Below are 24,555 nucleotides of genomic sequence, written 5' to 3' on the forward strand. Positions count from 1 at the left end.
TCCCGCCCTCAGCGCCCCGCGCGCGCCCAGCCCCGCGCGCGCGCCTCCCCTCAGGGCTGCGGAGCCGCCTCGGAGGGACCCCGCGGGCGGGCGCCGCCTCGGCCCCCCCTGCTCCCGCTTCCCTCAGGGCGCTCCGACTCCCTCAAGGAGCGGCGCCAGCACCTGCCGGGCTTCCCCGCACTGGCCGCTGCGGCGCCGGACGACGAGCACGCCGGAGTCCGCTTGATGAGTGCCCGCCTGCCGCGCCGCACAGGTACCTGCGCGCCGCCTCCGGGCCCCGCTTGTCTCCCCGCCCCAGCGCCCCTCACGAAAAGGGCGGGAAGGGACGCGTCCTTCTGGCGCCCCTCAGGACATGGCGCTCCCCCACACGCCCCAGCTCCCTCCCCAGGTCACACCGTCCCCTCGCTCGGAGACACCGCATCGACGCTGCTCCCCTGCGGCTCCTTCTCTCGGTTCTCCACCTCAGCTCCCCACTTCTCACCCCGACTCCCGCGGCTCTTTCCCTCAGCCCTCCAACCCTCATTCCCCTTCCATAGCTCTTCCCTCAGCCCCTCCAATGGCTCTCCCTCCTCCCGCTACCCCAGACCCTCCACCGCGGGCACCCTTCTCCTTGCAGGAAGGGGAGAGGGAGAAGGCAGACTGGGACAAGCAGCGAGGTGGAACGACATCCCCTCTCCACTTCCCCACCCATGCGCGCCGCAGCCAGGACCCCTCGGCCCCCTCGGTACCGCCAAGGCCCTTCACCGCTCTCCCTTCAGGGCCGCTCCTCCGCGTCGCTGCCTCTGGTAAGGAGCCGACGACCGCAGCTCCGCTCGGGGCTCTTGTCCTTCAGCCGGGTCCGCCCGGCCCGGGCTGCGGCGCTGCTGCGGCGCCGAGAGCGCCGGGCCCGCCGGTGCCTCCGCCCGGGCTCTGCTGCACCTGCTGCGGGGCTGGGCTGCCCTGCGAGCAGAGGAGGCTCCCTCGCTCCGTCCTCCCTCAACTTCGCATCACTCCGGGCTGCCCCCGCTCCGCCCCACCGCATGCACCGGCGCTGCCGCTCGCCCCCGCGCCCGGGGAAAGGCTCGGCTGCCCTCCCGCCCCATGCACTGCCCCGCTGCCGGGACGGCGGGCAGCTCCCGGCACAGGGCAGGGCCCCTGTGCCCGCCCCCGGCGGGCGGGACCGGGGCCGCTCCACCAACCAGCCCCAGTGCGGTGCCTCTCGGCTCCAGCCCTTCGCCGTGGGCAGCGTACCTTCTCCTGGACCAGGCTGCTCCGAGCCACGTTCAGCTGCTTAGCTAATGAAGCATCAGCTAGACGTAGTTATCACGATTTCGCTGCCCCGACAGTCTTTAAATACAGGCGCTAATTAGCCAGTACGTTTTGTGTGTGTGTGATTTGGATGGATGTGGATTTGGGCTTTTCCCCGTGTTATTTGCTTGTTATCTAATAATGATATGTCAAAATATAATAAAGCTGTTATCTTATAGCTGATAGACAGTAAAATCATTTGAGACAACAAGATTTGCCCCTCACCTCTCACACACTCTAAAGTCCAAACTTTCCCTGTATCTTTTAACTTACACGTTCACTGGAGTTTCTGCAATGAGCTCTAAAGGACAAGAAGAGTCAGATTGTCTTCCTGATTTGACAGATCGAGTTACTCCTTTAATAAAAGTGAAGGTTTGCGTTTCATCGGATAAAACAAAAAAGTTAATGAAATTGGAATCATAGGTTAATGAATTAGCGTGATAAGAAAAATGAACATAAGCTTTAAATTGATTTCCATTTTAGTCCAGATGGCTTGCAAAAGAAAATGAAAACTTTCACTCAAGTTAATCAAATTTTTTGGAGCATATAGTATTCCTCTATATATGTTATAGAGCTTTTAAAGAGCTCTTCTCTTTCTTACACATGGAACAAATCATTAAAGTTTCTCAAACCTCTAAAAGTGGCAATTGGTGCAGGTACCTGGGGAATTCTATTACAATTATTTGCCAGACCTTGGTAAAAAATTAAAGGTTTCTTCATGGAATGTTGTACTGAAGATGTCTCACAGTGGTGGTAGCACTTTGAATTTAATTACTGTGTGCTATTTAATACTCAGGAGTGAATGTTACTTCTAAAAGCTTCTGTATTATTCCCCACCCACTCTCCTGTCAGCACATCAGACTTGCTTGATTTTGTCATTGTCCTGCCTTCCCAATTTCCTAGCTTGAGCAGATGAGAATAGGTCAGACACAAGGTTTTAACAAAAATTAATGTGTTCAAGAGCTAATGATTTTCTTATAACATCCTGCACTTATTGTAATGGTACTTACAATTATTGTCATTTCCTTGCCTTGTCATGGCAACTTGCCTTGAGTTTCCATCAACTCTAGGTACATGTACATCATAGAGTCCTGGCTTTGCCTGGTATGGCTCCATGCTATTGACAAATTGATTTTATTTCAAACTCCAGATACATGTATAATTTTGTATTAAACAATTTTTTATTTCTTTCAAAGTAAATATGAGGCATTCATTATTAGCTAAACTATGATTCTAAGGTGTATAAGGTGTACACCAATATACTGAAACAGGGATTTTTTGCTCTCCAGTATATTCCAGACCCTAACAAAGAAATTCTGTGTTGCAAAAGTTTTGGAGTCTTGGAATCTGCAATTGTGATAAGGAGATCAGATTTAAAAAAAAAATCACAAAATGCTATAAATATGAAGCATCCTTAATTTTTGTTAAAGTTTTACAGAGTTAATAAACACTTCAAAGCACTTTTGAAAAACCTTAAATTGTTGTCTAAAGAGACACCTTCATATTATCTTTCAAGGGAGGAATTTAATTAATTTGCTTTTAATTTGGACAGTAATGTCATCAAAGTTATTTTTACTGGCTGAGGAGCAAGAAATGCCTCTTGACATGACATATTTCTCTGAGGCTGTAGAGTGTCCTCACTCAAGAGAATGACACTTGATTGTGTCGGAGGAAGACAATGGTTCCCTGTTGCATTTTCTTCCCGGTGGAGTTTTTATCACGCTCATAACCATGAAGAACTACTACACTGTTAATTCCACATTTATGATTCTGCAAATCCAGGTAATGGAACTGGGCAATAAGTGTAGGTTATACTGATGATTGTGCCCCTTGTGCATTTCTACTGATTTGCACAGGTGCTGCCAAAGAGGAAGGAATTTCTCCAGTACATGTCTGGATCATGATGATTCACATCCAGTTCTTCCAGTGTTTCGTCCTCAGCCTCGATTGTTTTGGCTATACATGCACACACCTCACGAGTTTTTACAGAGCAAAGTACAACTATCACCTTCCTTGTAACTCAGATCCCAAGCCAGTGTTAGCTGCCTTTGCTTCCTAATTGATAAGCAGTCACAAGCAGCCAAACTAATTTATTTAAATAGGGTTTGTGGTTCTTTAGCCTTTCCAACATGCCAGAAGGAATTGATCATCTGAAATGTATAGTACCCAATTTAACTGCAGTGTTACCAGACAACCAGCACTTCTGGGTCTGCCTGCCACATCTTTGGAACTTGCTTACAGATCCCCAAAAAAGCAAGAAAAATGTACAAACGAGTCTGTCTTTGCAGTAGGCAACTGGTGGCCTTATTGTCTCCCACAAGAGACGCTAACACCCAAGCTAATTCCACCTGAATGGGTGAGCCCGGTAACTCCGTGTTACAGCTGTAAATGATGGCTCCCAACAGAGAACTACAGTGATCACCCCCTGCTTTGTGGCTCGTGGAGGTGTGAAATGGTAATTTTTAGTTGGCTGATGTCATTTGTGTAGCAGCAGACAGTTTTTCTCCTAGGTGAGAAATCTGTGATGCGCCTGCAGTTGTTCTTTCAGTGCAGCCTGTGTAATTACAAAACACAACGTTCTATTTCCTGGGGCAAAAATTTTAACAAAGGAGGAAGGAATCCATTACGGACAAATTTATTTATTTATTTATTCCTTGCATGGCAGTAAGTTTCTGAGGAGGTGTGTTGACCATGGGGCCAGGACACTGGAATGTAGAAAAATGTTATTAAAACCATAAATCCCACTTTGCTGTACCTTGTTGTAAGGGACCTTCTGTGGTTAGAGGAGGCACAGGGAGGAGCACTTAAAGCATTTGAGCAGATCAAGCAGCTCTCCTTTGAGGAAAGACTGAAGAATGTGGAACTCTTCTGTGTGGAAAGGGAATAGCTCAGAGCATTTGGTCAAGATCTGCAAAACCATGAAGGGGGTAGAGATGGCAGCTGCTTTTCATTAGAAGCTGTGATTCCAGAACAGGTGAGAGTAACTGCAGCAAGCACCAAAGCAGGTTGAAGAGATGAGAGGAAAATTTTCATGACAAGTAGCTGACCTTGATTTCCTTGATTACACCCGAGAAGTTAGAAAGGCAGGCTGGGTAAGTGAGGCTCTGTTTCAGCTCTGGGGTTGGCTCTGATCTTGATCCTGTGCAAATGCAGTGACTGAGCATTGTGAGTGAGTAATGAGGGAGGTGGTTAGCAGAAGGGGATTATGCTGTCTCTCAAAGGTGTCTTCTTTTCCCCCTGTTAGACACTGAATAGTGGCCTGGAGGAACTTTGTTAGCCCTCAGAGAACTTCTTATGTTGAGAATTGTAGTCTAGGCAGCAGAGACACTCAATAAGTCAGTTTTTCTGATTTTTTTACTGCTTTAAGCAAAGTTCTGAATGCAAAAATGTAGTCAGAAGATTGAAAGACTCTTTGAGTGGCTTTCCTGTTAGTAAGTGGAGATAACATGTTTTTATAAAAGTTGCTTCTGGAAACTTAGGCTGTGTTTGTCCCAGAACATTTTCAACTTTTAGGGAAATGCTGAAACACAAGTAAGCATGAAGTGCTAGGTATGGTATAGGTGTTTCTTAGTTGACTAGGTTTGTTTGTCATCTGTTCTGGTGGCTTTTTGATCACTTGTTTTTCCTACACTTAATGGTGATTTGGGGAAGGAGGCTCAAAACCTGTGCCACTCCCTGTTTCAGGCCTGTGTTTCAATATAGTTCCTCTCTGATTGCTTAGTCACTTCTTGAATTGTGTAGTAACATATTCCTCAGTGTGCTTTTTAAAAAGGAATGTAGCCGTAAAAACCTTGCATGTGAAAAGTGTTCTTAGTTGCAGTTAAAAATGTTTGCACATGTAGTTTGCTGTTTTACAGGGTTATCTCTTAGTAAGTAGCACCATGTACAGCTCTCCTTGTCACCCTTCAAAGAGAAGCACATCATCTCTTTAAAGCTGAGGAAAACAACATGAAGCAGGTATACGTGGTGGTCTTTTTTTCAGCTTAAAATACCAAAAGGCAGTCCAAGTCTGTTACCCGGTGGGGGTTGCTTGTTCTAATTCTGTTATTAGACAGGGAGAAGTAATTACAAATAGCTACTAGGGTAGTTTTATTTTATGAGGCAAAAATGTTTCTTAAATACCCTAGCTTGCTACTGCTGATTTTATGTGTAGCTTTTTCAAGAGGATTTTTGAGACCCCATTGTTGTTATGTGCATCTTTGAACAAGTACTGAGTTCAAAAGCTGGCTGCAGAGAGTGAACCAATCCAAAAAGATGCTTCAGTGTGTTCTGTTCTTACACTTGCTTGTGAGTGGCTTCAGGAAGCACTGCTCAGTTTTGCATCTGTGTTCAAACTTAAATTATCCATGATAATAAGCTATGGTTTATGTATCTTTCCTGTGTAAGCAGAAAAGGTTTGTTTGTATATAATAAATAAAATAATTAATAGTCCCTGGATACTCTACTGAGAGGTGTTGCTACTTGACTGAAAGGAAAAAAAAGAGCAGTAAAACAAGCAAATGTATTGCTCCAGCAGTGGTGTATTGTGTTTGGTTCTTGAACCATTTCTCTTTGATGAAAGAGCTCTTACCACACCTATCAAGAAAACACCAAATGCTGAAGCTCTGTCCATCTTGTTTGTTCTCTTTAGCCCATCTGGGCAGTAAGGAACAGAGTGAGAGGGCAGCACCTCAAAGGGCTTCAAGGAAATAGTTACATGAATTGAGATCTGCTTGGTAATTCCATAGTGACATGGGTGATAGGGGTGTGGTGTGTGCATGTTTGCTTTTCTGTTTCATAAATTATTGTAAGACAGTCTTCATAGTCTTGGCTGTAGCATGGTGAAAGCTTGACAAAAGATGAGTTATGAAACTCTGTAAGTGAAGTTCTGTATTTCCTTTGTGTCTTATGCAATTTGCTTCTTTTCTCTTTTTCCTTCTGTTTTCTTTTTTCTTTTTCCTCTTCCTGTTGTCAAGCCCTACTGGGCTTGGCATTTTGGAGTCCTTTTAGTCAAAGATGATGCTATAGCAGTCTGAAAATATTTGTTAAAGAGTATTAAGAGTTAGCTGAGAAGACATCATGTCCTTTCTTCATTGGATGTGCTCTGTCTCCTCAGGCAGTGCTAAGCTCTACTTGGTAAAGTAATTATGACCCCAACCTGTTGTGCCAGTTCCTGTGTCAGAAACCTTTTCTGATTTTAAGGTGAATTTGATAGGTCTGTAAAAACCATTGTAGGTCTGGTTCTATTGAGTTAATAGTCCCAGCCCAGGAGGTCCCTTTCAACCCTCAACTGCTGATCAGATATTTGTGGTAAGTGAGAGATTAAGAACCAGAACAGGGCTTTCCAGCCTTCTCTTTGGGATGTTTGGGACCAGGACAGAGATCCTGAGTTTAAGCTCCAGTGCCAGATGACTGATAGATACACACTTACATACAAAGCTGGGAGGGGTTGGGGACAGTGACTTCCAGCAATGGGTAAGAAGCAGAACAAACCAAGTCTGCTGAATGCCATCTGCTACAGGAATCAAGTATGGCCACTGATGTGAGTCCAGAGAGGGGAGAGAATGCCAAGAGCATATCTCAGCTCTGCAGTGCTTTGGGAAGCCAGGAACTTGTAGTACTGAACTTATCATGCAGCTGTAGGGCCTCACCAGCAGTGCTGGTTCATCTTGTTGTAGCTCTGCTGTTGGGGGTAATGGGGAAGCATGCCAAAGTCACTCTGTATACCTGTCACATGCCAAGAAGTTGTTTCCCAATGTTTGGGTAGCCACCACCACATCCTCATGCCAGATCTTCCAAACAAGTTCCTCACTTGTGTGTCTGTGTTTCGTTTTGCAAGCATTATGATACCGAGACTGCCATACTGAAACCACTGCACCCACTATCAGAGGACCTCTTTGTGATTCAGGTGGAGGAGCAGGCTTCCCAGGAACTTGTTCTGTTTTTCTATTTGATCTTTACAGTAATGGACTTGCATTCCTTTATGCATTCCTTTCTGCCTTGAAAACAAATTGTTTTCCCTCTTCTGAGCTTTTTAAGTAGCCCTAGCAATAAAAGCATTCTGACAAGCCGTTTTCTAAATGCTGCAGAAGATTTTTGCTTAGGTCTCACTTCTGCTCAGCTCTAAGAAATGTATCCCTACTGTGCAATTCTGCCATCAAAGTCTGTTTAAGAGACCACAGCCTTTTGCAGCTGAAGTTGTCTTGTTTTTATAGCTGAACCTTTTTGAATACCTGCTGGGTCACTTTACGTTGTCCCTTTCATGGCCTTACCATTTCCTACTGGTTTATCTGGTTTTAAAGAGTGTGTCCAGTACCATTTCCTACAATGTCAAGTTTTCCTTGTTGTTGGTTTCAATTATTTCATGCTGTCCTTGTGCTTAAGGCAACCAGAGGAGGCCTGAAGTGCAGAATGAATCATTTAGGGCAGGCGATCGGCTTTGGAAGAGAGAACAAATTGAAAGTAATTTTCTGTCCAAACTGCTCTTGGTAATTTAGTTCGCAGTGTAGCCTTTCTTCTTGCCTTTTATTTAGAAGATGAGCTAAATATCAAGAGAAGGATGGGAAAGATACTTCTTAGAATGTCAGGAACCCATTTCTATTCCTCACAAAACTAGGGAAAAGAATAGCCTTAACAAATGAGAGCTCCAACAAGCTAAAAAGAAATTGTTAATTATATATGTAGATATTAGGAATCTGTTGGTGTGCCATGTCATACCCCTAATGATATACTTGTTTCTTTCAAGTCAAAGGTCTCAAATGAGTCATCATATGCATATTTGGCCAAGTCCTTCCTGAGTTTCTTAGGCTCTAGCTTTTGAACTTTTCGCGCATTTAACAATTTTGATGTAATTCTGAATAATGTAATGTTAAAGGCTGCATTCAAGTAAGTATTAAATAGAACAAGGAAAATAGCTTTAAGCAAGTTTGTACAGAATATCAGCAACATAATTTATACAAATTCTAGGAAGTCAGTTTTAAGTAATTGCAGAAAAAATAAACTAATATTTTTTTATTATCGAAAATCTGTTCTCTCCTTTCCAAATAAGCATTTTCCTGCTTTTATTTTCTAGGAATATTTTATTATTTTCTCTTCTCGGAGGGGAAATTTGCCTTGCATTAATCCTCTCTTTATTTTCTTTCCTTTGTTTTTTCATTACATTCTCAAATAGTTGTGTGGAAATGGAGCTAACTAGCTTGTGTCTTGTATCTGTGGGCATCTGTGTCACCCCATCTGTGCTTATGATGCAGCAGGTATGCCAAAACTGGCTGGGAATAACATAATTGCAGACAGATGTGTTGGCTCCAACTTGTGACGGGGTGCAGACGCTGTTTCTCTCTCAGTGCAGAGCTCTTGCCTCTCTCTGCAGCCGGGGGCTGATACCATCACATAATGATGTGCTTCCTGTGTTTGTCTCCTGGTATCAATGATCTAACTCAGCAGGACCTTGTCCTTTGCTCAGCCCTCACTGATTTAATTGAAGCTATTGTCTCTTGCTGAGTACATCCATGTTAAAGCCCTCCTAGGAATGTTGAATAATGCATTGAATGACTTGTTTAGGGACCCTGGATCTTATTTCATATCATGAGTGTGTTAAACATATGAAGAGCATGAGAACGTTTGCAGCAGTGAACTGTTACACTTCCCTTTGTCCCATTATCCTATTACTTGAGCTGTAGTGACTGAACTGCAGCTGATCCAAGTGTATGTTTAAGAAAGTAAAAATCTGCCATTTCATGATTAATTTCTCCCCTTATGCTGTTGTTTTACCAGCAGTTTTGGAGGTTGATTCTTTTACTGATAAGGCATGGTAAACCTTGATCAGGTTGCACTCAATGTAATTTTTTCCTTTTGTTGTGGTTGGGGGGGTGGGTTGGATATTCTATATATGATTATTAACTGAGACTTAGATTTTTGATTTTTTGTGCTGTGAATGGAGCAATGTACTAAAATCCATTACAGAACTGTCATATGTGGAGTACAATATTTGGGAACCTTAATCCATCTTCCTTCTGTAGAAATCTGCTGCTTCATGTTGCCCTTGTAGAATTTTGGGAGCACGCTTTCGGAGATGATCACTGGCCACAGTTACTTCAGATACAGGCATCCTTGAGCATGGGAATCCTAAAATAATCCAGGTTGAAAAGTATGCCTGGAGGTCTAATCCCACCCCTGGCAGGAATTGATCATATCAGTTTTGGGTGCTTAGCACCTGGCTACTTCAGTCTGGAACATTCAGGTATCAGAGTTCCACAGCCTACCTGGGCAACATTTTTAGTGGTTGACAACAATGGTGGTTTGTTCAAGTATCCAGGCAGCTCTCCTTAGCCTTTGTGTCCACTGCCTTTCATGCTATCACTGAGCACTTCCCAAAAAGCCTTGCTGCTCCTTTACCCAATCCCACCGGACAGCTGAGGGCAGTAATGAGTTCTCCCCTCAGCTCTTTCTTGAGGTACAGGACGCTGGAGAATCTATTCACCAGCATTCCTTCCATCTTGCCAGAGTGTGGATTTTGAGTATGCTCCACACCTACTGAAATCTTGGCTTGTTTTTTAAATTCTGGTGCTATGGGGTTTGTGTGGACCAGAAACAGTGATTCCCAGAAAAAAACTGTTCCTGATTGGGATTAGATCTTGAAATCTGCTAGGGCTGGAGGGAAGACAGAACTGGTTCCTCCCTTTGATTTTGTATCTGTGAAATGGTTGAGAACACACTTGGGAAGGAACTCATTGCAGAAGAGGCAGCCTGACAGGTGGATTAAGCCAGAAAAAAGATAGGATTAATGAAAATGAAGGTGTTGGTGGTAGCAAAACCAAAAGTTAAATGTAGGTGGTGCAGATGTGAAGAACAAGTTGGAATTGTGGTGGGCAAGGGATCACAGACATTACTGCCTTAATTGGCTTGGGCTTTCTCTTTTTAATATCACAGTAATGTGTTTGTGGACAAGTGAAGAGTGGAAAAATTAACACAAATATTGCAAGAGGCATCATGGATACTGTAGAATTTGGTTTTTCTAGAGTGGAGAGGGGAAGATTATTGGTTGAAGGGGGAGGAGTTGTTCTGCTTTTTCAGCCACTGCTTTGAATAATGAAATATTTATTCCCTTGGAGAAGAACAGCTGAAACAATAGAGCTGTGTTTATAGAAAAATGGTTATTTGTCCAGACTCTGATTTCTGGTTCATCAATACCTCTTTGTGAGAGGTACTTCCCTCAAATATGCCTTTGTTTCCAATGGAATGCAACCAGGGGCGTATAGTGCAAGGAGTCTCAGTTGGGCTGGCTTAAACAAACAATAAAACAGTGCAAAGACTGAAATTAAAATGTATATATTTGTTCTGTGCCATGTTCTATTCATTACCTGATTGGAGCATGAGGCAAAACAAAATATCTTGAAGCTTCCAGCTGGCTGAGCTGCGTACAGCAATGTTACATGTGTTTTAAAACATGGTTAAAAAGGCAGTTGCCAAGCTTTTCTTATGGTTTGTTTAACGAGCTTCTGAATGGTGGAAATAACCAGTAAAGTTCTCAATTCATGCCTGTTCATAAGGACAACCACCAACGTTTCTTCTTTGTTTCCCAGACCACTGAGCCCAGTGATCCAGTGTTATGCTTGGAGGGACTGTGACAGGTGGTAAGTGAGATGGCTTCAGGTCACTTTGAGTGTAATTCATCTCTTTTCTGAAAATGACATCTGCTTGCCCAGAGGGTGCTCGAGTCTATTTTCTTCTCTCCATGCCCTGGTATCCTTTGCTGGAAACAGTTGGGAGCTTGGAATGTTTATTACCACGTCATCGCTCGTCATGTCCCTGTTGTGATGACAGGGTGTGTAAAGGCTCCCTTTCTCTGCCAGGGAACCACAGTGTGGCCTAGAACACAAGTTTAATAACATAAGGCTATGTTTTCAGTTGGATTTGTTGTGCTTTTTTTTTTCTTTCCATTCTGGTGTGTTGACCTTGTCTGCTGCTTTGAGTTGAGTTGTTTTGTTCTCTTGAAAGCACCATCTAGTGGTACAAGCTCATTAAGGAATAGGTTCTGTTACTTCTTTCTGGGGTAAATCTGTTGTTGCATTAGAGCAACAGGTGGTACTGCACCGTGGTCTGCTCTAGAGGCAGAGGTGGGTCTGCAGGAGGGTAGGTGGAGGAGAGCTGCTGCCCTACCAGCTCTTCGGGGCTTTTCCCCCAGGGCTGTTTGCATATTTTGGATACAGCCAAGTAGTAAGATGTAAGGATATTGCCCTCTCTGCAGAAAGAAGGGTGGCATTCAAGGAACAAGGAGTGCACACTTCAGCATGATATGAAACAAGGAAGGCAGCTGCAGAGGGACAGAGACAGCTTCTGCCTATTGCAGAGCAAGCAAACACCATGGGATACAGGGATGGAAGTGACCAGGAGCTGGAAATTAAGGAACTGAAGGAATGATGAATCGTGGAGGATCTGAGTGTGAAGTCAGTGAAGCAAAAGCAGCTGAATACAACAGTGCTGATGTGTGAAGAGTCCATTGAGAAGTCAGGACATGTTGTCAAAGAATGTGTGAAATGACTTGCACATGTTGGTGACAGGGCTGGCAGTAGTTGCTGTGTTGTGTCCCTATGACAGCTTGGGTTTAACAGCATGGACATTATTGTGCCAATAACTTATTTGTTCTGGTCACTGAACAAAACACAAACACATGCAACACTGTAAAATGAGTAATATTTCATTCTAGACAACAGAAGAAATGTTCATGAACAGCTAAATTCATTACCATTGACAACCACAGTGATGGGCAGATGGTGTCACACCTTGCTGTCTTGCCTGGATCAAATACTTTGTGTGACTAATAATGGGAAAATCTCTTGGAAAATCTTTGAAAAAACACTATCTGCCCTTTTTTCTGTCCCCATATTGTAGAGTAGCAGAGGCATCTTTCAATTTCCTTAAAAATATTGAGGAAAAAGTGTTTACTGATGCCCATAAATATGTGAATATGTAAGGGTGGCATCTTGACAGATCCCTCATAAAAGACTTGTCCTGTGGGGTGATACAACCTGCTTGTTTGGGCATTTGGAGAGCAATACCTGAGCTTGAGCATCTTTAAATAGAAAGGGGTTTGAACTCCTGTAGTTTTTGGCCCATTAAAATGACACAACTACCAAGATGATAAAAAAAATGCCTTTAATGTTTTTGATTCTTGAGATATTTTCAGCCTAACTTCATTCAGTTTTCAGCCGACTGGTATGAGGTTTGTGGTAAAATCAACGACCAGAAATGAAAGGAAAAAGGCTGCTTGTCAGAGTTATGCTTCCCTATGAAGCTCTCGGTTACAACAGAGCCGAGATGGTTTTTAGACAGCTTGACTTCAAAGATACACTTAATAAACAAGAGGGACCACCTGGTTTGACTATAGAGGGAATGACTATAGACTGATAATGAAGGTGGAACATGTATTTCTTTGTGTGTCTACAGTGCATGGCAATATCACTACTTAATGTATGGCATTAGCAACATAAATTACATCCTGTTTTATTCCATAGTGTGATAGTTTCTGTGTTCCCTTCTAGGTATATACTACAGACTGAAACAGTGAAGACAGCGGGCAAATTGTGGAAATGCTTCATGCCTAAAATGTTGCTGGGGTAAGTGAAATTTAAGGATGTGAACCTTGCCAAAATACAAGTTAGTAGCTCCTATTCCAAAAGTGCAACATCCTGGTAGAGGAAGTGGTTTGTAAATAGTAACACAACTAGAAAGAAATGAGCACTGAAGGTTGGGAGATGTGACGGTACTAAATTTGCATTAAGGAAAGGGTCATGTAGTGATGCAATATCAAATTGTGTGAGAAAAGGAATTGATTTAGATACCAACTGTATGAGGTGGGAAGCTACAGTTCATGCTTGGAACTTCCTGTTGTAGACAGGTTATATTTGTCTGGTCAAGTTTGAGAACATTTGGAACCTGGAGCAGTGCAGGTTAGCCCTGAAAATCAAATACCTCTTCTGGTATTCTGCTCTTGGTATACCACACACACAAAAATTCCAAACAAAAATAAACCCCAAATCCAAATATTAAAAACAAATTAAAAAACCAAACAACCCACAAAGCTAAACAGCACCAAAAAAAACCACAACCCAAAAAACCCCCAATCAACCAAACCAAGAAACCCACACCAGAAAAGCCCACCACCAATTAAACAAAAAACCCAAAACAAACAAAAAAAACCAACCACCAATGATACCAGATAAAAAAACTTGCTTTGTAAGTTTATTTGGTGGAATTATTTGTTCTAGCTAACACTCGATCTACTTGCTGATTTTGACCAGGTTAAAGACTAAATAAAACAAGTAATTTTTTTAATGCTGTTTATGCCAGTAAGGTGAAGTAATCACTGCTGCTATCTTTGCTTGTGTCTCTTTGCAAGTCAATAAATTAATTTTTTAAAATTTCTTATTTAGTCTGAGTTGAATTTCATCTGTGTGATGGAATTTTCAGTATCTCACTGGCATCTGTGCTGTGGAGTTGTAGTTGATGTATAAGTGTTTCCCAATCATACTTGTATTGGTCTTTTGGGGTTTTTCTTCCTGTCCTTTCTTGAGCTGTTCTGTGTAATGGCTGTCAAATTGTTTTCTTTCCACAATGCTGCAGGTCTCATTTTGGAAGGGAAGATGTAACACAAGCCCCTGATTTCTGTTCCACTATAATGCAGCTGGGCTAACATAAGTGTTGACTGTCCACTGATCTGACTGTGTGAGCTGATAGCTTTTGAAACAGTGGGTTTACTGGCAAACTGCTTCTCAAATGTGGTTTTAGTGGTGGTTGTGTTCAGACTGACATAAAAAGTGCATATATTAATATTTCAAAGCACAGTCATGCAACATATCTATACATTCCTATTCAACAATGGGTGAATTTCCAGAAATAGCTTGCAGCTCTCTGCCATGTAATGCTCTGAAGACATGTGTGAGCAGCAAGAAAGCAGTGTTTGCACCATGAGAAGTTAATTGGTAAGTAAGGTACCATTTCTGAGTTGTGGGCTCCTGAAACAGTTTGGGGTTTTGTACCCAAAAGCCTCCTCAGATAGATAACTTGCATACGTGTCATTGTATGCAAAGGGTTTCATTTTCCAGCTTCCAGAACATCTACATATAGGAGTCTGTAATTTTATTGTGATGCTGATGGGACATGAATGCTCCTTTTTACATACAGGGCAGAGCTCACATGCGGTCCCATTACTAAGTTTCACATTAGGCAATAAATTTTTTGCATGCTCAGTCATCTTATTCTGGTGATTTTCAGTCTGTTCAGTTGAGTTCACAAAGGTGACCTTTCACTGAGTTTTCTGTGACTGTGTCCCTAAGGGTTTGCCTAACAAGACTACCTGTCGCTATGAGCCTGACCTCTCTTAGATCACCACAGCTTTGGAATTGCTATCTGAATTTATTGTGAAAATCTTTGATTGGCACAGCTTCTGGAACATGTATCTGCACATCTCGCTCCAAAGATCCCATTAGCTGTCTGAGGCTTTGCCTTACAAGTTCATAGCAATTAAGGAGAACACAAAAATTAACTTGGAAGTTTTATTAGGTCCAACCAAGAGATTTGGGGCAGTATAAGTTGGTTTGGTTTTTAGGGAATGCACTTGGCTGATTACGGTAATTTTAGGAACAGAACTCTGCAATGCATTGATTAGTGCAGGAGTTTCCAGCATGTAATGCTTCAGGTAAGCCATGGTCATTGTCTTTAGTATGTGATACTCTCACATGTTTTTAGATGTACTAAAGAAAAACAAAGCTTTTCAAGTAAAAACTTTGCAAGTTTTGTGGGTTTCCTGCTTCCTTCTCAGAATGTCTCCAGTCAGAGTTGTTGATAATGTTGTGGTGTAAATGAGGAAAATATCTTCATCTGTTCTTGTTCTCCTTAAGATGAATGCTGTGAAATGTGTGAAGCATTATCCACGGGGTTCTCCATTCCTATGCAATTCCTTTTATTATACTCTGTGATAAGAAAGATATCCTTTTCTTATAAGATAAGGTATCTCTGCCACTTGGTCTGTTAATTCTTCTTCCAGCTCAACCAATCTTGCTATTCCTTCCATTTTAACTTATTTATAATTTCTCTGTCAGTTACAAATTATAAATATATTATATGTGTAGGAATCAGTATGTGTACATATTTAAGATGATGATCTGGACCCAAGTGTTCCAGATTCTGGAATCCAAGTTTCGAAACACTGGTGAGTGAAATTAGGATGAGAATTTAAACACAGAATGCTAAAATTGGTGGTGGCTTTTTTTGTGAGGTGTTGCAAGGACTTCAGTGAGGGTTAAATGTGGGCTTAATTCTGGTTTGGCCCAGAGGCAAACTTCCTGCTGTAATCCATTGTTTTGAAAATGTCAGACTCTGCAGGGGAAGGCAAGGTTTGATATGTGACACTGTGTAAGGAATGCTACAGCAATAAGCTCCCGTGAGCCATGCTGGGTATTCAGGCTGCCTGTACAATCCATGTTCCAGGACATGGGGCAGTGGGTACCACGGCTTTTCAACACCTGTCACCTAGTCTGCCAGTGGAACTCACTGTGCATCACAAGGAAGTTCTGGGCAAATATTTGTTTCCTTTATTTCTGGTATGGGAACAGAAGCATGCTGAAGTTCTCTTCATCTTCACGCTTGGTGTGCCTCCTCTTAGGCAAAGCTGCTGGGTTCTGTCATGGCCTGGCCTTGGCAATGAGCACCAGCATGGCCACAGCGGCTGGGCTGCGTCTGCCCCAGATGGGTGTGGGGATGTCAGTGCACCGATAGGCATCTCCTGGATTCACAGCCCAGCCCAAGCAGCACCAGGGGAAGGCTCTTGAGTGTGTGCCCATGCACTGCATTCACAGTGGAAGCCATCTGGCTGTGTGCCAAAGCATGGTGAGGACTTAGAGCAGAAGCCTGATGTGCTGCTGCAGTACAATCATAGCTTAGGAAAGCATTAATGTATTTCTGGTAGAAGCTACATTATTATGCGTAATTCAAACTGCTGACTCAGTGTACTTCTGTGTATGTTGCCTTTGGAATACAAATGGTAAAATCAACAAGCTTGTAGCTTAAGTTCAAAAGGCTCCAGGTCATAACTCAGGAAATAAAGTTGTAATTCCTTCCTTTGCCAAATTTCTGTGACTCATTCAGATTACTTGGTCTTTTACTGTCTCTATTTACTGCCTTGTAAATTAACATAAACCCACCCATTTCTTCCTTAAACTTTTTCCAGCCGTTGTTGAGGCATAAAAGATAATGACGAATTTCAGATGTTCTCCCCCTAGATTGGGAAAGAGTGCTATTAACTTTGTGGTGTCACTCAAAAAAGTTACTGAGGAGATAAATGCCAAAAGTAGAGATTGTATCATCTGTGTATTGCATAGTTATTTTTCTCGCTGTGTGACAGGAAGAGATCCCCAGAAATCAAAGGCTATGTAAGCTTTATGGAATTGACCTTTTGGAGATCTGCTTTCAACATTAGGATATTATTCTAGGTATGTAGCTACTTCATATTTTCAGTGCTAAATGGCCTTTATTTGTTTAAAGTATAAGGTGGCTAAAACTAAGAATCCAGGGTGTTTTTCAAACTATTTTATTAGAAAGCAGCTTGATACTAAATTGTCTTGGACTTTTTCTGTTGAATTGTAATGTTAAGGGTGGTTTTTTTTAAAATTTAAAATCTGGGTAGGAATGTGGTCAAAAATGTTAAAGCTAAGTCAGACAATGGTAATCTTTAGTATCAGGAATCCTTTTGTGTGCTGACATGCTTTAAGAAAAGTTGACTTAGTTTTATAAGCTTCCTGTACAGAGCCATTCCGGACCTTGTAGCAGTTGTTTCCAAGGTGTTAAGCACTGGTGGGACTGTGTGTTGGATAATGTGGGCTCCTCAGCACAGGGGAGAGATGGAGATATGGGAGAGTGTGCAGTCAAGGGCCAGGAAGGTGCTGAAGGAAAAGCACCATCCTGTCTGCAGGGAATGGTGGGAGCACTGTGCTTCCTCAGCTCAGAAGAGAAGGCTCCAGGGCATCTCATCAATGGATAAATAGTTGTAGGGAGGGTACAGAGGAGGCAGAACTTGGCCACCTTTGCGGCCTGGTGCCAGAGCCCTGGGCACAAAATGAAACCAGGGGAGTTTTCCTCAGAACATCAGAAAACTCTTTTTTGCAGTGAGGGTGACTGATCACCAGCAGAGGTTGGCCAGAGAGGCATGGCATCCACTAAGTCACAGCCAGATCTGAGAGCAGGCCTGGGACAGCACCAAGTACCCTCCAAAGGCATCAGAGCGTAACTTTAGGAGTTCCCTTCCAACCTCAGCCTGTGATGATGTTAATGATTCATGAACAGGGGCATCACAGGACCAAATCAGTTATGCTTTGAAGGTTTGAGCTCTGACTCTCTGCCATAGCTCTACTAAATAGATGCATTCGTGTAGGAAATTGTGACCTAGCCACTACCCATAGCTAAAATGGTACTAGGGCTGGGAATGTCTAGTTAAGTTGGCTCACTTCGGTGAGTCTGTCAGCCAGTTATGTTATATATTTTTGGAAAAACACTTCTAATGATGCTTATCAGACAAAAAATGAAATTATTTTGGGTGAAGAGAGCTGGTGTCAAGGGAATCCAAGGAACTTCTGTTTGGATGTCTGCACGTTTTTCATTAATTTGTGAGAACTCTAACTTGTTCTTCTTACTGCTATAAATTGCATGTTGTCTTTAGGCCTATGAAGAACGATTGTAAGAGTTGAACAATCCAATGTGCAATCAAAATCTAAAATCCCACCCATGTTATACTATTTTATATTTTTCTACTCAATGGGATTTTTATCTTTTTTGAAAGTCTTTTGTTGTATCCATCTGGTCTCTCACTTCACTACGTTGTTGAACACCGCATTCCTTAATAGATACAAGGAAATAGCACTGCTCAAGGTTTTCCAAACAACAGATGTATTTAATGTCATTCATTAACCAGTCCTATGAGCCATTAAAAGGCCACTTGCCATTTTCCCAGCACTACTTCTCCTAAGCAGGACTCTGAGAAATTTGAATTTGCTTTAGCTATGGCTCTGCAGAGCAATCTGTGGTGTTTGTGCTTGGTAGGAGACGGGTTACTACATAAACACTATGACCTTGAGTATTTTTGTGAACATAGGAAATAATATGTATTAATCATGCAAAATAATAGGAAATTATACATATTATTGTTGTTCTGATTAGAAAACCCCCAGAAGATGCTATTTTGTAGCTAATGAAGACCATGGTTTAATTTTTCTTAGGGCAGTTATTGTCTGAGGAGTATTGTGGTAGTGCTGCCTTAGGTGCCTGGCTTCATGATTTCATTCTCGTATTGCTTCTTATGTAATAGATTTCTCTGTTACATGTTGCAAATTTGGGGAGTCCAAGAACCGAATTTGGCCATTGTTTACGGGGAGTCCTTCATACTTGCACAGATCCCAAACTGATGGTGATTTAATCTCTTCTGGAAAGGGATGTAACACTATGTTATCCCAATATCATGGGGAAAAAAGGGGGTTTCTCTTCTGTTTTTTTGGCCTTAGGAAGTTATTACTGGGAAGTCATTCAGCTGATCTAATAAATTTTTTCTGTGTAACAGCTGGGAAATAGCAGCCCTGAAGATTTCCAAATTAATGTAAATACAGATGAGATATTTAGCAGCTTCCTCAAAATTTGTTCAGTTGGAAAGGCATACTTTGTGGGAGGATGAACAAAACAGAGATCAAGTACTTGAAGTTCTTAGTTTCTCCTTGTTTCTGAGCTTGCCAGGAGGATTCCAGTGCAAACTGAAGTAAATGATGGCTGTGAGAGTCAAGGAACATAAACCACTGGCTGGTGTGGTACTGATGACATGTTAGCTATGCTGTGGGGAAATCATATTTATGAAGAGAGTTAATGATGGCAAAACTGGGATCGTAAGAGATAAGACTTTGAGACTTTATCTGTTTTCCTTATTACAGTGAGTTCCCCTTCTTTCATAATGTTTAGGAGCAGCATACCTGGTTTTAGTTTACTGGTGTTCAATGCACACAAGACCACAAGCACATTTGGTCTAGACACGGTTGAAGCGCTGGTTTTAGCAGCAGATCATCAGAGGGAAAGGTGTTGAATCATCTTGAAGATTTTAGTGTCTTTAGGCCTAAGCTGTGTGATTTTCACAGCTCTGTATCTCTGGGCTTGCAATTACCAATTGCTGTTAATTTTGTATGGAGAATCATCTAAGAATATTGATATTAAGGTTTTCTCTCCCTCTGCAGATACAGATTTCATTATTATAGTCTCAAATACTCTGGATCCACTAAAGAAAAATCAGTGAAATCATTTGTGTAACAGAATGACTGGTAAATTTAGATATATTTGTTGGGTGAGCTTAAAACAAAATAAGAAATATCCATTTCTCCCCAGCAACATAATTATATGAGGTCTTTATGATCGGGTCTCCTTGTAATTAAAGTATTACAGATGTTCAGGGGAAACTTAAGTAGCATGCCCACATACCTCTTAAAAGAGTAACAGGCTTGTGGGATAGTAAATTGAAAGTAAAAATACCAATCTGGGAATATAGCTAAATGTGAAGATGAGTTGTCCTAATGGTTAAAAAACATCTTAGTTTAGCATCTTTTTATTCTAAGCCATAGTTTTAGCAATTTTTAACTTTCTCATCTGCTCAGACAATTTGACTGTTTAAGGACAGACACTTAGTGTTCACAGCATAGTTTTAGCAATTTTTAACTTTCTCATCTGCTCAGACAATTTGACTGTTTAAGGACACTTAGTGTTCACAACTTCTGACATCTGATGGTGATCTTGATTATTGGGAAAGCTCTGTTCCTCCCTCCAGAAAAAAAAAATAATAAGAAGTCATATCTGTTCACCTCAGCAAGGCTTCTAAAGGTCTCTCTGTAAGTATTAGTATTTCCTTCTCTGCCCAGGGTTTAGAGCTGTTGGAGGGAAGCAAATCCAAACTGTGGCTTCCAAGGTATAACCTGAACTTAACTATTCATAAACTGGAATTGCATGGGTGCTGCCCACTACACAGCAGTGTAAGTCCCTAGGGGATGTTCTCTAACCTCTTGCATTTCATTTTTAAACTGTACCCTTCTTTTCAGGTCTAGTTCTCAGAGTTATCTGAAATAATGCTATCTCAATATCTGCTTTAAAGATGGGAAGGTAGATATTGATAATAAAAAGGTGATGTTAAATACACACACATTGTTAAAAGTTTTGGTATTGTCTCAGGTTACTGGCACAGAGCCTTCCTGTGCTCCTGCTTTGCTATGAAGTAAGTTCGATTGTCTTAGATTTCAACATAATGAAGCAGAAAGTTTAATGTGCTCTTTGCTTGAACTGTTTGATATGTAACTACTAATAATTTAAGTTGTTGTTCTCTGATATGGTCCTGAAAAGATTTTTAAAGAGTGTTGCTCTGATGAGCAGGGCAGTCACACCTAGTAGAACAGGGGGTTAAACACTTAAACATGGGATTCTTCTGAATAATGAACTTGCACTTTGCATCTTTTCCCCATGCAAACAGAAAGTATGGTTTGTGCAATAGAACTAATTTCCTTGTCTGCTATTGCTGTTGGGAAGTATGACTGTGTCTCCTCTACACCAGTCCCACAGTGGCCAAGGAAGTGCTAATGGCTTGCTGAGAGTCCCAGGCTGTTGGCGAGTACCCCTTTTAGGCATCGTTTTTTGGGGAAGAGATGCAGAATGAAATAAATTAAGCAGGGATATGACAATCACCTTCTACCTTTCCCTGTCCACGGAGAGCTATCAGATTTGGGTTTATCTCCTCTGAACAGGTTCTGTCGTCAAAACGGTGGTGAACCCTCCTGGGACCACAAGCTGCTTTTAAAACTGGTAAGTGTTAGAATATTGTGGTATGAAGCTTGGCATTAGAGTGCTGTCTTGCACTTGATGTCAGAGACACGGCAAGGCAGATTACAAAGGTACAGCAGTCCAGAAGGTGAGGCTGAGGAAAAAAAAAAAACGGCTTCATTTCTTATGCTGGAGCAAATGGAGTTTGTAATACACTCTGCTGTCTGTATGGAGCAGCTAGGGTCACCTGGGGCTCCAGGGCATGGAAACTGCAGTCTGGGGAGTTCCTGCACCCGCCTGAGCTGAGGGCAAGGTGTGCAAGGACCTGCTTCTGAGCTGCCCAGGGAGTTCCACATGCGAGGAAAAACGTGTGTGAGACTCTGGAGATGCTTGGGGGCTCTTCTGCAGCACTCCTGCTATCAGCAGATCAAAGACAGCCCCATCCTAAAAGAGAGGTTTATTCCACAGGGGAAGCCATGTGTTTAGCTTAATTGCAGCCAAATTTTATGATAATGGGGAAAAAAAATCAAGGTTATAACCACAGGGCAGAAAGTGATGGGTTTTAGTGATGCAGGGCTTCAGGCAGGTGGTCTGTACAGCTATAAGGAAGGCATTTTATGTTTGATGAACTGCATAGATTTAATTGCGAACTTTTTTCTTGGGGTTTGAGGAATTGAGTGGGGTGGTTTTGGGAGGTTATGTGTGAGGGTAAGAAAAAAGGCAAGATAACCTTAAAGGTGACTCATTGTGACTAAATGCAACTGTTTCTACTTTGATAGTTTAATGTTGTTTTGGGTTTATTTTCTGGTACTTGCTGAGTTTGGGATGTTTGGATGTTTGCATTCCCATCAATGTTAGTGCTCAGAAATTGAGTAGAGATGTTATTACACCTGAGGTGCAAGATATCCTTTTAATGAGTAATTTATTGTACACTTTACAGTTATTAGCAGAGATTACTCTATCAGTTAAAAACCAAAATACAGCTCCTTGTTTTCTGTGTGGCAGTCTGAGTCTCTGATCTCATACTAGACTTGTAGTTTTATTGGTGAGCTTAGTGATTTTTCAGTGTTCACCAGAAACAGCTTTCTGAATGGCAAAATAATTGTACAGAAGTGTTATTTTCTACAGTCACAGGTGTCTACTGTGCTCAGTTTTGGGGAACCTCAGTCTCCAACCAGAATTTAGTTAATAGTGACAGAGGTACTGTTCCATATACAAATATTACTTCTGTTGGTACAAGGGGAGGCAGGTGTTAGCTGTTGTTTGGAAGAGTAGCCTGAGGAACATCACAGATCTAGGTGATTGCATCACAGAATGTATGCCCTGTGTGTGGTGTACTGCATTACTGGTTCGTTTGGGGAAATAAAGAGAGAAGAGCTTCCTGTGGAATATCTTCAATATCATATGTGAGAAATTGCTGTCTGATCCCAGCCAGAAGTACTAAAAAATGTCTTATTTTCCCTTTGTTGTGAGTTGGCCAAATTCTGAGCTGTGGTCCTTCATTTATGGTCCAGAAATTTTGCTTACTGTAGCAGAGTTACCATAAAACCAGTGTAGGTGAAGTTAGTAGGAAATTACAGGTACAGCTGCACTCTGGTTCCAAGCAGCAGCAGTAATGTGCAGGATAGTGAAAAAATGATGCATTTTGGATTTGGAAGTCCTGGTTGTTTCCAAAGGGTCCACACGGAAACAACAAATACATCCCTTCTGAAAGCTCAGTCAGGCATGCACTGGGAACTGCTGTCACAGCAAGAAGAGCCTAATTTGAACAGCCTGAGTAGCACAATTGCGCACAGCATTGCAGCAGCCTCGAGGTCACTCCTCAAGGTCTCACAGCACCATTTGGTGCAGTTGGCCTTTTTCTTCCAAGGAGTTATGATGTGTAGGCAAGCTCTTCTGTATTGTTGGTATTAATAGCAGTTAGAGAACTCAGTTTTCAGAAAAACTGTTTGCACAGAAATGCAATTCCTCCTTCACTGGAGTGTGCTTCCAGCGCAGAGAGGCTGGCTGTGGGAGTGGGGAGGAGGACTGAGGGTTTTAAACTGATAAGAGGATAGTTTTAGGTGGGATGTGAGGAAGAACTTTTTTATTATGAAGGTGATGAGACAGGGTGCCTAGAGAAGCTGTCAATGCCCCATCCCTGGAAGCAATCAAGGCTGTGTTTGATGGGGCTTGGGAGAGCCTGGTCTGGTGAAAGATGTCCCTGCACGCAACAGGGTGTTGGAATGAGATGATCTTTAAAGGTCCCTTCCAACCCAAACCACTCTGTGGTTCCGAGGACCTCAAGTAGTTCTATCCTCTGGGCTGCCTTGCTGCAATTGGGTGTTCTCTCTTTTAATTACAAACTTTGCCATGGTGTCCAGTGTCAGGTACTTGGGATAGGTCAAGATCGTGATTAACACGTCCTTGCTGCAATTGGGTGTTCTCTCTTTTAATTACAAACTTTGCATGGTGTCCAGTGTCAGGTACTTGGGAGAGGTCAAGATCGTGATTAACATGTAATTTGTATCTATCAGCAACAATCGCTGACATAATTGCATTTAATTATTTCTGCAATCATGTCGTATTAAGGACTTAGAATGTTGCAAGGTAACAATTAAATGGAAGTCGTTCTTCCTGTAATTAAATAACCAGTATTACACTATTAAGTAGAATTTGAACCCTAAAATAGAAGCATTTCTTCTCAACTGTGTTTTTGTATCTTAGCAAAGCAGTATCTGGGTTCTGGGAGTGTCTGAAAACACAAATGAGAGCAATAACTAATTCATTTTGCTAAATAACTAATCAGTTTTAGAGAAGCAAAGGTATGATGTTTGTCTTCATTTCATTTTTCAGCAAAAGATGTTATTTGAAGAATAAGCATACTTAGTTCACATTTAGGAGACTTGAAGGCTTGAGGCAATATGATCGAGTTGTTAGTATACAAAGTATTTGATCAATGTAAACGGTTGAAAAAATTTAATTATTTTTACTGGTTGTTTGGTTATTTTTTCTGCAGCATGTTTCATAGGCTTGCATCTTATTGGTGTTATCATTGCACTAATAACAGATGCAGTTCTTATTTCCTAAAAATAAGTGGTCATTGCAGAGCTAATAGTGTTCTGCGCTCCCATGCAAATTTTGTTTCCATAACTCCCAATCCTTATGGGGATGTCCAGCTGAAAGTTAAATGGATGTGAAATTGAGAATAAGTGACATCTTCTCAGGTTTTCTTGCTGTTAAACCCAATGTCTGACAGGTTGATAAAAAGTGATGCTCTGTATTGTCTGCCTTCTATTCTGGCAGGGGAAGAAGCAAGTAAAGGAGGCCCAAAGAACTTGCTGCACTGTCAATGCTCCACAGCAAACATGTGTTAGGTGCATTTTTAAGATCCAATCTGTTCCAGCCCAACTCTGATGGAATAGAGGCTGCTGAGGAATAGGCGTTAACATTGTAGTTAAAAATAACAGCTTGTTATTTTTA

General features: G+C 41.9%; 1 protein-coding gene and 1 long non-coding RNA gene across 5 annotated transcripts in view; one reads left to right on the plus strand and one right to left on the minus strand.

The window, feature by feature from the left end:
* The window catches only part of UGT8 (UDP glycosyltransferase 8), a 38,160-nt gene extending 36,868 nt beyond the window's left edge, over positions 1-1,292 (minus strand). Inside the window, exon 1 of one of the 3 annotated variants that reach the window (XM_039710675.1) lies at positions 745-1,292. The gene's annotated coding sequence lies outside the window, so the exon portion shown is untranslated. Of the gene's footprint in view, positions 1-162; positions 238-744 lie in introns of those variants that run through there. The other 2 variants (XM_039710676.1, XM_039710677.1) reach the window with 2 other exon arrangements.
* A 3,112-nt stretch (positions 1,293-4,404) lies between these two features.
* LOC120502785 overlaps positions 4,405-24,555 on the plus strand; it is a 46,139-nt gene continuing 25,988 nt past the window's right edge. The window contains exons 1-4 of one of the 2 annotated variants that reach the window (XR_005627593.1): positions 4,405-4,452; positions 5,130-5,244; positions 12,807-12,881; positions 13,888-14,319. This is a non-coding gene — a long non-coding RNA (uncharacterized LOC120502785). Of the gene's footprint in view, positions 4,453-5,129; positions 5,245-12,806; positions 12,882-13,887; positions 14,320-24,555 lie in introns of those variants that run through there. The other variant, XR_005627592.1, reaches the window with a different exon arrangement.

This window comes from Passer montanus, unplaced genomic scaffold (assembly GCF_014805655.1).
Source record: "Passer montanus isolate IOZ18808 unplaced genomic scaffold, ASM1480565v1 scaffold23, whole genome shotgun sequence".
In the NCBI taxonomy this organism is placed as follows: domain Eukaryota; kingdom Metazoa; phylum Chordata; class Aves; order Passeriformes; family Passeridae; genus Passer; species Passer montanus.